The sequence below is a fragment of the Miniopterus schreibersii genome, assembly GCF_964146895.1.
Source record: "Miniopterus schreibersii genome assembly, chromosome: 10".
NCBI lineage: Eukaryota > Metazoa > Chordata > Mammalia > Chiroptera > Miniopteridae > Miniopterus > Miniopterus schreibersii.
The window spans coordinates 74,194,701-74,211,041 of NC_138110.1; positions in this window are offsets into that span (position 1 = coordinate 74,194,701).

The window sequence follows — 16,341 nt, forward strand, 5'->3', positions numbered from 1 at the left end:
GCCGCGGTCCTAACCTTCAGTAGCTCAGAATGTGACCTTAATTGGAAATAATGTAGCTGCTGCTGTAATTATTTGTTTAATTAATATGAGGTCATTAGGGTGAGCCCTAATTCAATATGGCTAGTGTCCTTATTAAAAAACAAAAGGAGCCCGGCCGGGTGTGGCTCAGCAGCTAAGCATCGACCTAGGAGCCAGCAGATCAGGGTTCGATTCCCGGTCAGGGCACATGCCCAGGTTGCGGGCTAGGCAGCCAATCAATGACTCTCTCATCATTGATGTTTCTATCTCTCTCTCTCTCTCCCTCCTTTCCTCTCTCTGATCAATAAAGATATGCTTTAAAAAAAAAACACACACAAAAACAAAAAACAAAAGGAAGTTTTTGGGCAGGGACACATACCTGGAAAGTGCCATGTAAAGATGGAGGCAGAGATTGGGTGATACGAACCAAGGAACACCAAAAATTGCCAGCAAACGCCAGAAGGTAGGCAAGAAGCAAAGGACAGATTTTTCTTTACAACCTAAGAAGGAAGCAACCCTGCCCATACCTGGATTTAGGATACAATAAATTTCTGTTGTTTAAGCCACCCAGTTTGTGGTACTTTGTTAGGGCAGCTACATCCAAATAATACTGTGAGTCCATCAACACTGGCTCATGGTGGTCCCTAGTATAGACCAGTGCATGAATATTGCTCTCTCCAGGCACAAGTGCTCACATCCATGACTTTTTATGACCTGTTAACTTGAGCTTAACTTAAGTACACCCATGACTGCACTTAATATTGCATTACTGCCGCTCACTGGGAAAGAATAGTTCAGGTGTGCCAAGAAAAACATCAATGACTCATCTGTAAAGTTTGTGTTATTTTAGAGATGCCAATGGGAGGCTGTCATCCAGAAAAAAAACTAGTCATGCCTGAAGGGAGGCCTGTCCAAGAAAATGGTTGAGAGGTTACCAGATTCCTTGGTGGATTCTTTCCCACTCTCTTTAATAGCGAAAGTAGTCATTTTCCATCTTCTCACATAAATACATGGCAAAATAATTATTTGTACTAAAGAGGGACTTTCAGCAGCTCTCAAAGGGTAAAGAGATTTGTGCTTCTTATGGCAGAATGCACAGCCCTAAGCATACCACTGGTGTGGAAGAAGTGTACTTACTGCTCTCACATCTCCTGATGAGGGCCAACACAACCATGTTCTTGGGTGGTATAGTATATTCTGTGGTTTGGGGTATGGTTAACCACAAGACGGCTCCTTCAGTCCCTTCCATACAGTGGATATATTTTTTTATTACTTTTCTTAGGGTGGGTCTTAATCTAATATGACTGGAGTCCTTATGAGAAGAGTAAATCAAGACACACAGACATGTACAGAGGGAAGACCTTGTGAAGACACAGGATGGAGAAGATGGCCATCTACAGGCCAAGGTAAAAAATAAATTTATGTTCATTAAGTTACCCAGTCTGTAGCACTTCGTGAGGCAGCCCTAGCAAACTAAAACAGTACAAATCAATCAGCAGCACCAGGGCTTGGGTTTTGACTGGTCTTTGTCAAGTAGGGCATCCACATTCCTGTGAAGACAGTGGCTGGTTTACCTGTGAGAACAATAGATTAAGAGTTTGACTTTGATCACCTGTAGTAATGCCTTTATCATGGCTTCATTGTGGGCAGAGTATACTTTCCTGCCCCTTGATTTTGGCCTTGGCTGTGTAGCTTCCTTTGAAAGGTAGCACATGGGCAGAATTAACACTGCAAATTTTAAGCACAGGCTTTAAGTAGTTTTCTGTGTTCCCCTCTTATACCCTATTATTTCTATGACAATAACATGACTCAACTAGTCTCAGATTCAAGGAGAGTGAGAGACAGGCAGAGCAGAGCCTCCCTAGTTTGAGGTAGAGCCACCCAGTACACCCCAGCCTAATTTAGCCCACCCACATCCAACTGAAGACATGTGGGTGAGTCCAGATGACATTGGCAGAGATTCCTCTAGACAAACTTTGGACACATCAGGAACATGTATTGTTAAATGGAACCAAAATAATGTGGTTGTTACACAGCATTTTGTGGCAATAGCTAACTGATACAATGAACATATGACCTGAGATTATTCAATCAAGATGAAAGCCCCAGATTTTTTTTTTTTTTTTCAGTGTGAGATGTTATCCTCTTACCACCAAATCTGGAGAGACAGTGAAGACAGAGAATCTGCATACTTAGAGCAGAAGCTGCTGGAGCCACAAATGGGTAGGAACACTTAAGGGGTAATTTTGATGAACTGGAGACTGAGTGTGAACTAGCAAGAAAGTGGGAAACTCCTAGAGTCTTTAGTCGTAGGGGGAACCCCACACTGCCATGGATCTACTTCTAGGAAACCCACCAGATTCTTATGGTGAAAAGCTAAGAAAGATTCCTTCATGGCTGTGGTAGCAGGAGGGGGGAAAGTAATCATTGTGGGATATGCCCAGAGAGTTCTCCATAGCAAATGCTTAATCTTCAGAGGGAATGATTTTTACCAAAACCTAAGGGGAGGGAAAAAAGCTAAGAAACACTTGTGAAGGTCACAACACAAGGAAATTGGTCTATTAAACGCTGAGATTTAATCGTATGGTTATAGAATGCTTCCTCTTCTAGACACCTTACTACCACATCAGTAGGGCTCCAGTAGAATAACACTGTGCTACAGCTAAAGAGGTACAAGGTGCAGATTCTATTTAAGGAGCCCAAAGGCAATAGGAGAGACAAAAACAAAGACATTAAATAAATTTGAAGCCTTAGATACCTACAGTTACAGCAAACATTAAACACTTAGACAAATTAGCATAAAACTTTACACTAAAGGCTTTTACGTCAGTTCTAATTACCCAATGCATCATGTCCAGCTTTTAATAAAATATTACAAGGCATGTTAAAAGGCAAGATAAACACAGCCTGAGGAGAAAAAGGAAGCATTAGAACTGGACTCAGATATGACACAGACTTTGAAATGATTAGATGGGGAATTAAAAATAACTATGATGAATATGTTGGGGTTGTAATGGAAAAAGTAGACAACACACAAGAAAAGATGGGTAATGTAAGCAGAGAAATGGAAACTATAATAAATAGTCAAAAGGAAACCCTACAAATCAAAAGCACTGTAGCAGAAATGAAGAAAGCCTTTGATGAGCTCATCTGTCTACTCCACACAGCCAAGGAAAGAATCAGAGAGGTTAAAGATATGCCATCGAAAGTTCCCAAACTAAACAAAATAAAACAACATAAAATAAAGAAGAACAAAATATCCTAGAACTGTAGGGAATTTCAAAAGGTATAACATACACATAATTGGAATGCCAGAAGAAGAAAGACAAAGGAGAAAAAGAAATATTTGAAGTAGTAATGACAGGGAATTTTCCAAAATGAATGACAGAGAACCACAGACCCAGGAAGCTCAGAGAACACCAAGGTAAATACAAAAAAATGTACACCGAGGTATATCATATTTAAACTACAGAAAACCAATGGCAAGGTCTTGAAAGAAGGGGGGGAGGGGTTGTTCTTATCTGAAAAGAAACAAGGGTAAGAATTACCAAAGCTGCTCATCAGAAACCATGTAAGCAACAAAGTGTTGGTAAAATATTTAAAGTGTTGAAAGAAAAAAATATAGAATTCTATAGCCAGAAAAGTTATCCTTCAAAAATAAATGCGAAATAGTTTGTTTTTTTTCAGTAAAACAAAAACTTTTTTGGTAATTCAGTGCCAGCACATCTGTCCAGAAAAAATATTTAAAATTTTCTTTATGGAAAAGGTAAATTATATAGGTCAGAAACTTGAATCTACATGAAGAGAGAACATCAGAGAAGGAATAAAAAGGAGATAAAATATTTTATTCCTTTAATTCTTAATTTATCTAAAAGAGAACTGTTAAAAGTGATAATAGTAGCAATGTGTTGGGTGATTATAGCACACACATATGGATGCATGAAATTTCGGACAGCAGTGTCACAGGAACGAGGGGGAATAAGGGAATACTCTGTTGTTACAAGGTAGCTCTATATTACATGGCAAGTGACACAGTGTTATTTCAGGTGAACTTGGATTAATTGTAAATGTATATTGCAAACTTTAGGGAAACCACTGAAATTTTTTTTTAAATGGAGTATAATTTGTATGCTAAGAGAGGCGAGAAAATGATCATATAAAATGCTCAATTAAAACCAGAGGCGGCAGAAAAGAGAGGAAGAAAGACAGGAAACAAAGAACAAATGCAACGAATAGAAGACAGTCCCAAACATGGTTGATATGAATTTAAGTGTACCGATAATCAATAAATATAAGTGGTTTAAATACACTAATTGAAAAACAAAGATTATTAGAGTAGATCAAAAACAAGACTCAAATATACATTGTCTACCAGAAACTTTCTTTAAATATAAAGAGGAAGATTGGTTAAAAGTAAGGGAATAGAGAAAGGTATATCATACTAATAGTAATAAAAAAAAACTAGAGTACCTACATTAATTTCGGACAAAAACTGACTTCAGAACAAAAAATTTATCGGAGATAAAGGAGGGTATTACAAAATGACAAAGAGGTAAATTCTCTAAGAAAACATAACAATCTTAAGTGTGTATGCACCTAACAACAGAGCATCTTAAAAGGTGCACTAGGCCCGGCTGGGTGTGGCTCAGCCGTTGAGCATTGACCTATCATCCAGGAATCGTCGTTTGATTCCCAGTCAGGGAACCTGCCTGGGTTGTGGGCTCGATCTCCAGTTGGGGGCCTGCAAGAGGCAGCCGATCAATGACTCTTTCATTGATGTTTCTCTCTCTCCCTCCCTCTCCCTTCCTCTCTCTGAAATCAATGAAGAGATATATATATTTTAAAAGGTGCAGCAACAACTAATAGAACTTTAAGGAGAAATAGACCATTATTCTATCTGATGACTTCAACACCCCTCTTTCAGTAATTGATAGACAAAGCAAGCGGAGAACCAATAGGATATCGTTGATCTGAACAGCACTAGCCATCAACTTGACATTTAGAGAGCACTCCATCCAACAACAGCAGAATACACATTCCTCTCATGCTCACACGGCACTCCCACTAACACTGACCACATGCTGGCTCTTAAATCACACTTTAATACGTTTAAAAGAATAGGTATCATACCAAGTATGTTCAGAGGCCACAAAGGAATTAAACTAGAAATCAATACAAAAGATAGCTGGCAAATCCTAAAATAGAAATGAAAGAAAAACTTCTAAATATCACATGGGTCAAAGAAGAGGTGTCAAGAGGAATTTTAAAATATTTTGGACTAAATGAAAAAAAAATTATCAAAAATACATGCTCCTCACGGACATATCCATCAGGTTAGTTTCTTCAAGAGTTGCTGGTGCTCTTCCAGGACTAAAGGACCTTCGCCAGTGAAGCTGCTCCCAGGTCCCGACATGAGCGTCTCACTCAGCCACAGAAATGATGGGTTCCGAGAGGTGTCTGGGGCACTCATTCAGCTTTCCCTGGGCCTGGGGGGCAGGGGCGCCACCACTGGGAGCCGGAGAATAGCTCCTGGAGAATGAAGGGGCTCATCTGTAGCGCTGTCCACACGGAGTGCTCCATCACTTTCGGTTTTTTATTATAGACACCCTCGCGAAGCTGCAAATCTTTTCAAATGACAAATTTAGAATATTCTAAAGGTGACATTGCATCCCCAAACAAAATGAGTCTAGTTCTCACTTAGGCCTCTTGAGTTTAATTGGGTTTAACAAGAAGTACTGGCACAAGGCGTAAGGATGCATTGACATTTTGCTTTGGCCTCAATATTGTGCTCTACCCTGCCATTTGGCGTTGCCTGAGTTCAATCTTTAGAAGTCTAAATAGCTTAATTTGCCTATTTCACCACTCTATTTTGCAAACCTATCTTTTGTTGGATCAATAATATGTGATTGCATAGATTTATTTTTAATATTTGAATATTTATTTCCAAATATAGGCTAACATTTTAGATGTATCTTGGAGTGAAAAGTCTCCAAATTTTGAAATTCCATTAGTTAGCTAAAGTATAAATATATATTTATTATTATAAGAGCAAAGTGTTATACTAATGAATGCATCATTAAATTTGTGTATAAAAGTAGTATTGTCAATATTTTAACAGAGAAAGAGATTGGTAATTATTATGGGTATTTAAGAGGGTACTAGTTAAATAACTTTAATATGATCAACCATTTCAACCTTTCTAAGCAAATAGATGTTTATAAAAATTTGAAAAATAATTGTTAGTCTTCTCAAGCTGCCCTAACAGAATAGCACAGTCTGGGATGCCAGAGCAAGAGAAATGCACGTATTATCTCATAGTTCTGGAGGCTGGAAGTCCAAGGTTATTAAGGGGCAAGTTTCTAGCGAGGGCTCTTCCTGACTTGCAGGTGACCACTGTCTTGCTGTGACCTCACATGGCCTTTTTCCTATGCGTGTGCTCCTAATGTCTCTTCCTCTTGTTATAAGGACACCAGTCCTATTGAATCAGGGTCCCATTCTTACAACCTCATTTAATCTTAATTACAGGCATACCTCATTTTATTGTGCTTCTCAAATATTGTGTTTTTTACAAATTGAAGACCCTTCCCCAGCAAAAAGGTTCTGACTCACTGAAGGGTCACAGGATGGTTAGCATATTTTTAGCAGTAAAGTATTTTTTAATTTAGGTATGTACACTTTTTAGACATACTTGTATTGCATACTTAGTAGACTACAGTATAGTGTAAACATAACTTTAAAAAATATATATGTCTATTGATGTCAGAGAGAGGAAGGGAGGGGGGGAGAGAGAGAAACATCAATGATGAGAGTCATTGATCGGCTGCCTCCTGCACGCCCCCAGCTGGGGATCGAGCCCCAACCCGGGCATGTGCCCCGACCGGGAATCGAACCCCAGTCTCCTGGATCCTAGGCCGACGCTCAACCGCTGAGCCACACCGGCCGGGCAACATAACTTTTATATGCACCGGGAGAACAAGAAGTTCAGGTGACTGGCTCTCTTGCAGCATTCGCCAGGTTGCAATGGTTGACGTCCTTCAAGATCCCATCTCCAAATACAGGCACATCAAGGGCTGGGGCTTCAACAGATGAATTTGGCGGACACAGTTCAGTCCGTAATAATACAGCAGGTGCTCAAGTAACATTCTTTCATTGAACATCACTTTTTTTATATATAATGTTGATGAGGAAAGAAATCGATTCCGAGCCAGGGCCACTGTGTGCGAGGAGTTTGTAAGTTGTGCCCACGTCTGCGTGGGTTTTCTCCGGGTGGCCCGGTTTCCTCCCACCCCCCACAGGTGTGCACGTGAGGAGAACTGGCAGGTGTACACGTCCCGTGTGGGTGAGCGTGGGCGTGTGGGAGAGGCCCTGCTGTGGGAAGGCGTCTGTCTGTCCAGGGCGCGGTCCTGCCTGGCGCCCTGAGCTGTCTGCACTGTCTCCAGCCACCAGGCACCAGGCACCAGGCACCAGCCACCCTGAACTGGAAGCAGCAGGTTGGAAAATAATCTTCTTTGTTTCTATTAACCTTTTGTAAATGTATGTAGAGCTCACGTTTATTTCAATGCTTAATATTAGAAGTGTTCTGGATCTTTATTTAGAAGTTTGGTGATGCTTTTGTGACCAGAGATATGCTGTAGGAACTTAATTTAACTCTCACTGGTATCAGTCATCTGTGGTAAAAAGGGTTTCACTCGAAGTCATTTAGCTCACAGGCGCAACTTGCAAGTGCCTTTTGATGATACTGAGGACTTACCATAATATCGTCATAATAGAAGGTGAGACAGTAATAATATGTGTTTGGTGTACTAGCATCCATCGCATTAAACAAAAGGAACTATGCGAACTGTACTAATTGTTAGTTATTTAATGCCTTATAAGCAATAAGAAAAAGTAAGATGTGGGACTTCACATCTCATGACAAATTAAAAGCAGAACTTCAACTTTGCCACCTCAAGATTCCACGAGAAAAAGATCCAAAAACTCTGTGATAAAACATTTTCAATCCAAATATAATAAAAGGGGAATGAAGAAATACTTTGAAGACTGTGTAAGAGCAAACATTTTGTTCCTACTTATAAAATTTAACAACAGAATTCCAAGTGCTTTAAGAAGAAAATCCTTCATAATTTTGAGTTAAGAGGAGCTTACATTTTAAACAAAAATACGTTGAAATAATCGTTTCAGATTGCAGTCAGTCTCAGTAGTTGTAGGTGAAACCATGGGTCCTCTGTGCAAAGTTTCTTCTAAAATCTGTTGTAAAAATCTTTTACTCAATTATAAAATGCTGTCCTCTAAGAGGGTAATACTATTTGATGTGCTGCTTTTGTATCTTGCATTAGGCCTTTGGACATGTACCAGCCTGAGGGTTCGCTTTTTTACGGTTGATGGCAACGTTGGACGGTTTGCTAAGAGGTTTTCCAGTTTCTGTTAGTTAACCTGTGAATCTGCCGAGGAACTGCTCACAGAAGGAAAAGTCAGTACAGGAAACGCCCGTGCAGCTGGCGGTGGAACCTAAGTGGCAAAGGCCGGGCGTGAATAGGTAGCTCGCAAGCCTGTCGAGTTTTGTGCCCCTCCTCCAGTTGTGTGTTTGAAATTAATAAACTAGTGTGTAATGTAGGAGGATTACGGGCAGGGGCAGACGAGTTGTGGGCAGCCCGGCCCCTCTTCTTCATTCACAGGCCGACTGCGAGACCTCGGGGGATCATGGAGCTGAGTCCTCAGATGCCCACGCAAGACTTTTGCACAGACACAGAGCAGCCGTGATGCGTCTGAAAGACCGCTTGGTAAGTGGGGGCCTTAGCACTGCTCTTTGAGGTATGCAGAACCAATGCAGAAGGAATCACTAATGAGGACGGGCACATACCTAAAATTCACCATATTAAAGTGCCCTCTTCAGTGGTGTCTAGCATAGTTACAGAGAGATGCAAGCATCGCTACTATCTAATTCTAGAACATGTCATCGCCCCAAAGGGATCCCCACACTTATTAGCCCTGGCTCCCTATGCTCCTCTCCCCTTAGCCCTTGGCAACCACTAATCTACTTTCAGTCAGGATGGATTTGCTTTTTCTGGCCATTTTATAGAAATTGAATCATAAAATACATACCCTTTTGCGTCTGACTTCTTTCACCTAGCAAATGTTTTCAAAGGTTTACCCAGGTTGTAGCATGTATCGGTACTTCATTATTTTTTATTGCTGATTAATATTTAATTATAGGAACAAACCACGTTTTGTTTATCTGCTCATCAGCTCATGCACAGTCGGGCTCTTTCTACTTGGGGCTATTATGGATAGTGGTAGAGTGAACATCCGTGTACATGTTTTTGTACATACCTGGGAATGGAACCTCTGAGTCCTATGTTAACATTTGGAGGAGCTGCCAAGCTGTTGTCCAAGGCAGCTGCACCGTCTGTCACTCCCCCAGCAGTGCAGCAGGATTCCGGCATCTCCACGTCCTCGGCAGTATTTGTTATGGTCTGTCTGCATTCTTAAAATTATAGCCATCCTAATAGGTGTGGAGTCACATCTCTTTGTGGTTTTGTTTATCCCTAATGATGAAGGATATTCGGCATCTTTTCACGTATTATGGGCCCTTCGTATATCTTCAGTGGAGAAATGCCTATTCAAAAAATGTGCCCATTTTAAAATTGGATTATTTGTCTTTTGAGTGTTGAGTCGTAGGAGTTCTTTATATTATAGATACTAGCCTCTTACCAGTTATGCTTTGAAAACCTTTCCTCCTATTCTACAGGTTGTCTTTTTACTTTCTTAAGAGTGTACTTTAAAGCACAATTATTTTTCATTCTCATGAAGCCCAAATTTTATTTCTTGGGCTTCTGTGTCATGTCTAAGACCATTGACTAATGTAAGACCATGAAGACTTAGAAGCAAGTATAATTTTTTCTAAGAGTTTTATCATTTTTGCTCTTACAGTCAGGTGTTTAATTTATTTTGAATTAATTTTTGTATATGCTGTGAAGTTTGGGTCCCAATCCATTGTTTTTCATGTAGATATCTAGTTGTCCCAGCACCTCTTGTTACAAATGCTGTCCTTTCCCTATTTATATTGCTTGGCACTCTTGTCAAAATTAATTCACCATAAATGTGTGGGCTTATTTCTGGACTCAATTATATTGCATTGATCTATATGTCTGCCATTACGTCAGTACTATACAGTATCAATTGCTGTAGCTTTGTAGTAAGCTTTGAAACTGGGAGGTGTGAGCTCTCTATATTTGTTCTTTATCAAGGTTGCTTTGGCTATTTTGGTTCCTTTAATTTCCATGTGGATTTCTAAAAAACAGACTTTATTTTTTAGAGCAGTTTTAGATCTACAGTAAAACTGGGCAGAAGGGTCAGAGAGTTTTCATATATCCCTTGCTCCCCCCAACACACACAGCCTCTCTTCCAAAAAATTCTGCACCATTTCTTACAACTGACAAACCTACACTGACACATCATTGTCACCAAAGTCCAAAGTTTACATTAGGATTTATTTTTTGTGTACTTTCTATGAGTTTTGCCAAATGTATAATGACATTCATCCACCATTACAGTATCAAACAGAATAGTTTCACTGCCCTAAAAATCCTCTGAGCTTCGTCTATTTTATTCTTCCCTCCCTTCTGACCCCTGTAAACCACGGATCCTTTTACTGTCTCCATAATTTTGTCTTTTCTAGAAAGTAATATAGTCAGAGTTATACAGTTTGTAGTCTTTTCAGATTGGCTTCTTTCATTTAGTGTCACGAATTTAAGGTTCCTCCATGTCTTTTCATAGCTCGATAGTTTCATTTGTTTGTTTTTTAGTGCTGAATAATATTGCATTGTTTGAATGTATCACAGTTTACCCATTCATCTGCTGAAGGATATCTTGGTTGCTTCCAAGTTTCGGCAGTTATGAGTAAACTTGCTATAAACTCTTGCAGGTTTTTCTGTAGACAGAAAGTATTTGACTTTGGGGGCAGGTAAATGGAGTGTGATGGCTACATCACATGGTAAGACTGTTTAGATATTTAAGAAGCTGACAAACTGCCTTCCGAAGAGGCTGTACCATGTTGTATTCCACCAGCAATGAACAATTGAAGTTCCTGTTGCTCCACACCCTGGCTAGCATTTGATGTTATCAAATATATTATAGGGCTTGCTCCACGGTAGGAGCACAGGGCAGGCAGGCAGCTCAGGGCAGGAGGCAGGCGGCTGAGTGCAGGCTTCTCCCTGAAGTGCAGTTTGCAAGAGGGGACCCTGTGTGGAAACGGCTGCTAAGCTCTGTCTTTTAAATTTGAGGCCAGTTAGCCATCAGGAACCCTTCTGAGTAGGTATCTTCTTTCTCAGTGTCCACAGTAGGAAAGTGGAAAGGAAAGAGACTGAGGGTTCAGTCTGAAATTAAGCTGAACCAGTCACCCATCACCGGCAGGTAGGGTGGAAGGAAACACTTCTAGGGGACAGAAATCCCCTAGGAGGAAGTCTGCCACTGCCACCAGGGGGCGCCCCACCACAGCTTTTCAGGGTTGGCAGTGTGGACCGTCAATTTTCTCTTTGGGGCACTGGTAAAAGCAAGTTACGACAACGTGGGGCCATCCCACTCTTTCAGAACATGACCTCAGCTCGCTCTGGTGACTGGGAGTTGGGGATGGGTCATGTGTTTACAACTCTCAGGAAGTTACACTTGGCAGCTGAGCTGGGCTTGAATTGGAAAGGATTCTAATCAGCATTTAGATTTCAGGTGTTTGGGGTAAGGCGTTTGCTGTAGTTATCCTCATGAGGATAACGCAGGGTTGTTAAAGGGCAAAAACAGCTGATTTTGACATCTTTTTCTTTTGAATGTTTTGTATTTTCAAACTGTTTCATTCAAGCTGTTGCCATCTTTCTAATTAACGAGGAAACTGAGGCACGGGGAAGAAATGGCCCGCATCTTAGACCTGTGGCTAGATTCGAATCAGAAGTCCAGCTTCCTGCGATAGCCAGCAAAGGCGACCCCCTGGGGGACCCGCCTCTCCCCTGCAATCTTCCTGCAGCCCTTAGAAACTAGCCTCCGGGCACAGGGCGGCCAGCAGCGAAATGCTGGGCAAAGTGGCTCCCATAGGAAGGCAGCCCTGGAGTCCTGGAGTCCAGGGCCTGGCCTTTTGTTCATCCCGCCAAAGTTAACCATGTTAATTCCTTTCATTTAAGTCAACTTGTCTTAACTACTTACACATGGACAGATTCTTTTACTTTTTCCTAACTTTGAAAATTAAAATAGGATATGCTTGTGTCAGCAAAATAATTCTAAAAATATAAAACAGTATAAAGTAAAAATTGAAAGTCTCTCTTCATTCACTGATTCCCACCCCAAATCCTGTAATAACACCTCCAGAAGAACTATTATTTAGATATATATATCTAAAATATATATTTTTATTATAAATAATTTTATATAAATGTATTTACATATAAGTATGTACATATACAGATGGAAAGACACACAAATGGTTTTGCTCAACTTGACAAAAATGACATTATACAATTTATAATACAGCTTGCTTTTGCCACTTAAGATGTATATCCATCGGGATGAGGTTTTGAAATGTAAAAATGATAAAACATTTACAGATCTATTTTCTTGATCAAAAACATGGGATTTCCAAGTTTAATATTTATATGTTAACTCACATAAGCCTCCAGGGTCCTCCTCGGGTTTCCCGGCCATACTCAGCACCCAGTCTGCCCAAGTTCACATCAACAAGACAGAATTAGTGGGGTTTATGTGTTTTCTTTCTGAATGATTCTGATAGAAAGAACAAAATTGCTTAAATTGTGAATACTTAATTTTTGTCCTCTGAGGATTAAAAATTTTAATCTATTGATTATTTCCATGCTCTGGATTATTCTTTTAATCTGAGTTTTTTTGTTTTTTTTTAAAGAACTCATGCAGAACAGGAGCCAGATACAGCCACAGGTGTGGGGTGTTTTGCCTACTCTGTCTTTATTTCTTCCAAACATCCACTAAAGTCAATTAAAAATATTGACAAAAAGGAGCCAGGTAATATATTTTGCCTTTTTAGATTTCCCACTCAGGATTCACCAGAAATACATGCCTAGCTGTCTCTTTCTCTAGAACAGCAGCTCTCAAATTTTAACAGAAGAATCCCCAGGAGGTTGCGAGGAATGCAGACTCCTGCCTCCCGAATGCCGTTTCCCCGGCTGGGCTTGGCAGTGGGCATTCCTGACACGCTCCCGTACTTTTTATGTCTATCCGTGCTTCACCGAGAGGAGGCTCCATGGCTCGGCCATGGACCGGGTGGGAATCTTTCCCGATGGTACCTACCCTCTTCTCACTCAGAAGAAAAAGGGCATGGAAAGAATGCACAGGAAATGGGTTGTGCTGCCTTTTTCCATTAAAAGTTGCCTCCCAATTTTATGCACACTTTGGAATTCGTCTATGCTTGTCTTAAAAAACTTGACCCCCTAAGTCTGCCAGTTGACCTCTTGTCCTGCAGTTACCCTGGGGCCCCTCCTTACACAGTGTAACCAGTTGGAGAAGCAGCTGATGACTGTTTCAATTTCGGCTGAAGTTCCTTATAAAACTAGTTAATCTGGAAGGTCATTTGTATCCTATCCGGAGGCAGTGGTTTGGTTATTTTTGGCTTACACTGAATTTGGACGGGAACTGAAGCATCAGGTAAAAAAAAAAAAAAAAAATCTACACTTAACGCAGCATGAAAAAGAACAAACCCCAGCTCTACATGCCATCGTGGGCAGATCCCACAGAAGCAAGGCTGAGCCAAGGCAGCCTCCCTTTACCTGAAGTTCAAGGACAGGCAGCCCTGACCTATGGTGAAAGAGGCGGGAAGCGGGGCTGTCCTTGAGGACTGCTGCCCGGTGCCAGGATGGCAGCAAGTGCTCCAGATCTAAGCCACGGCCTGCAACGCGCGCAGGGCGCATACACATAAACAAAGCCATGGCACTAAAGGCTTAGCTGGAGGCATTTTCCTGCGTGTATATTCTACCTTCGTCCATTCAAAGCAGATGAGGGGCCGCTGTGAATATGACAGCGCTGCACTAGAAGAAGGAAATCGACGGTCATATCCACGCAGCGAGTCAAAACCGCCAAACGGATGCCATCAGGTGGGCAAAAAGAAAATAAAAAATTGGAAATGGACTCAAATAAGCAGTTTCTTTCAACGCCGGTTGTAAACGGAACACCGAAACTAACGTGAGCCCCACCTTGCAGACGAGGTTTCCTCCGGCGCCTCGTGATGTGGAGTGTGGGACGAACACACTCAGGGGAGTGACTCTTTTGTGTCCTTAGAAACACCGACAGCTCAGAAATAGGCTAAAGGAGCGGTTTTACTGGCTTTTTGATAAAGGCAGCAAACAAGAATGGGGAAGGAAATAAGGTGTCAGGCCTTCCTGGGCGAAGCTGGGGTTTTGGCTAGATGTGCGGGACTGTGCGTGTGTAGGGTGACACGTCGGGCATCAAGAGCGGTGGGTGAACTGTTTCCCGAGGCCGGGCCGTGACCAGTGGGGGGAGGCCTGGAAGCTGGAGTCTTCGGGGCTGCCCAGAAGGGGTGCTGCATCGGGGGCTGCTTCAGGAACAGTCCACGGAAGAGTCCCTCCCTTTGATGCCCCCATCCGCCACCACTTGGCCTCCTGTCCTTAAAGGATTTTTACAGACATCTAGTGGTCTTTCCCCTCTTTGGTTGGGCTACGTTTCCCTGTGTTATGGAGCATGGTGGCCAGGAGGCTGGCTCGTCACCTCACCAAGCAAGTGGCTTCTCTGATTTTTCCTCTCTTCCCTCCTTCCTTTCTCGGTCGGTGGTTTATCTGACACAATTGGCAGTGTTTGGTGTTATGGAGACACAACCTTGCTTTGTTGTAGAAACTGCTCTGTCAGGTCCGGGCGCTGTGGGTGAGGGGAGGCAGGAGCCCTGGAAGTTATGCAGGAGGGCCCAGAAGATGCTGGCTGTCTCAGGCACACATAAAGCCCCACTCGCCGGCTGGTTAAGAGCTGGCCTGGGCTGAGCCATGGTCAGCCAGTGTGGTCATGGGAGGTTTTTTATTCTTTGTTATAAAGAACTGGCATGTTTATGGGGGATTACAGCAGGGGCATGAGTGGTAGGACCAGCCCCTAGCCCAGGGGGAGGAGGTGCTGTGTAAACATGCCTGTATTATTTCTGGAAGGGTCAAGGCCCAGGCACATCTTGGGCTGATCCCTCTCTTTCCAAGCAAGCGAATTCTCAGATTAACGTATCCGGGCGTGGAATTCTCTCCCTAAGACACCCTGAACAAAATGTAACACCAAACAGATAAAAAAAATAAAAGGCAAAGGCTACCTTAGGATTGACGAGCATCCTGATGGTGACGGATAAATAGAACATTAGTTGTTTCAGGTCCTGTTTCTAACAAAACTCAGTTTCCTAGGGGAGCTTCCTGGGGAAGATGGGACGCAAAGAACTGTTTCCCTTGGCAAAGGCGCCAACTGGGGTCTGTCCCCCTTGCCCTCCAGTGGGCGAGTTGAGGGCTGGCTGCCCGCCGAGAGTACCTGTTGGAGGCGGGGGCCAGGAGGAACTTCCTGAGCAGGAAGGAGCTTCCCTCTTCCCTCTTCCCACGCCCTGGCAGCGTGGGGTCAGGGCTCCACGGCCACGGTGCTGCCAGACTGCGGACCAGAAGCCCCCAGTTCCCTTCCTTGGGTAGTGGTGGGCTCCTCTGGGGTCTTTGTCTCTGTAGTACTTCGGCACACCCCTTCGCTCTGAAATCTGTCAATATTAACTAAAAAAGTCATTTCTATGTGCCAAGGAGTGCTCTCTCTCTCTCTCTCTTCCCCCTCCTCCCTCCCTTACCCCCTTCCTCTTTTTTCCTTGCACTCACTGCAGGTGCTGAGAGAATTTCCAGGGAATTGCCAGTTCTTGCTTTCTTGCCCTTCCCCTTCCTGCTCCCTTCCTAACTCATCCCCAGATTACACAACTCCTAGTGCCTGTGGCAGTTTTCCCCTGAGCTAGTGTTCGTTCTCTAACCCAATTAGTTCCAGATTCCCTCTCTCACTTTTATTTTCCCTACGTACACTAGAAAAAGCGAAGTGAGTGTATTTCCTGGTCAGTTGAATGAAAGGGAGTATTCTGAGCTCCTAAACTTTTATTTCGGTGTCTCCACGTGTTTGATGAAGGTAAGGCGACTGGAGAATTTCCCACACACACTCCAGCCTGGATGTACTTACATATCTTTAAACCCTCCTCTGGACCTGGTAATCAAAGCAAAGGGAAATCCACATTGTAGAGCATTGCAGGAAAGGTGCTCTGTGTGTCTGGCAGGATGTCAAGCTGAGCACAGGGGGAAACAAATGAAAGGT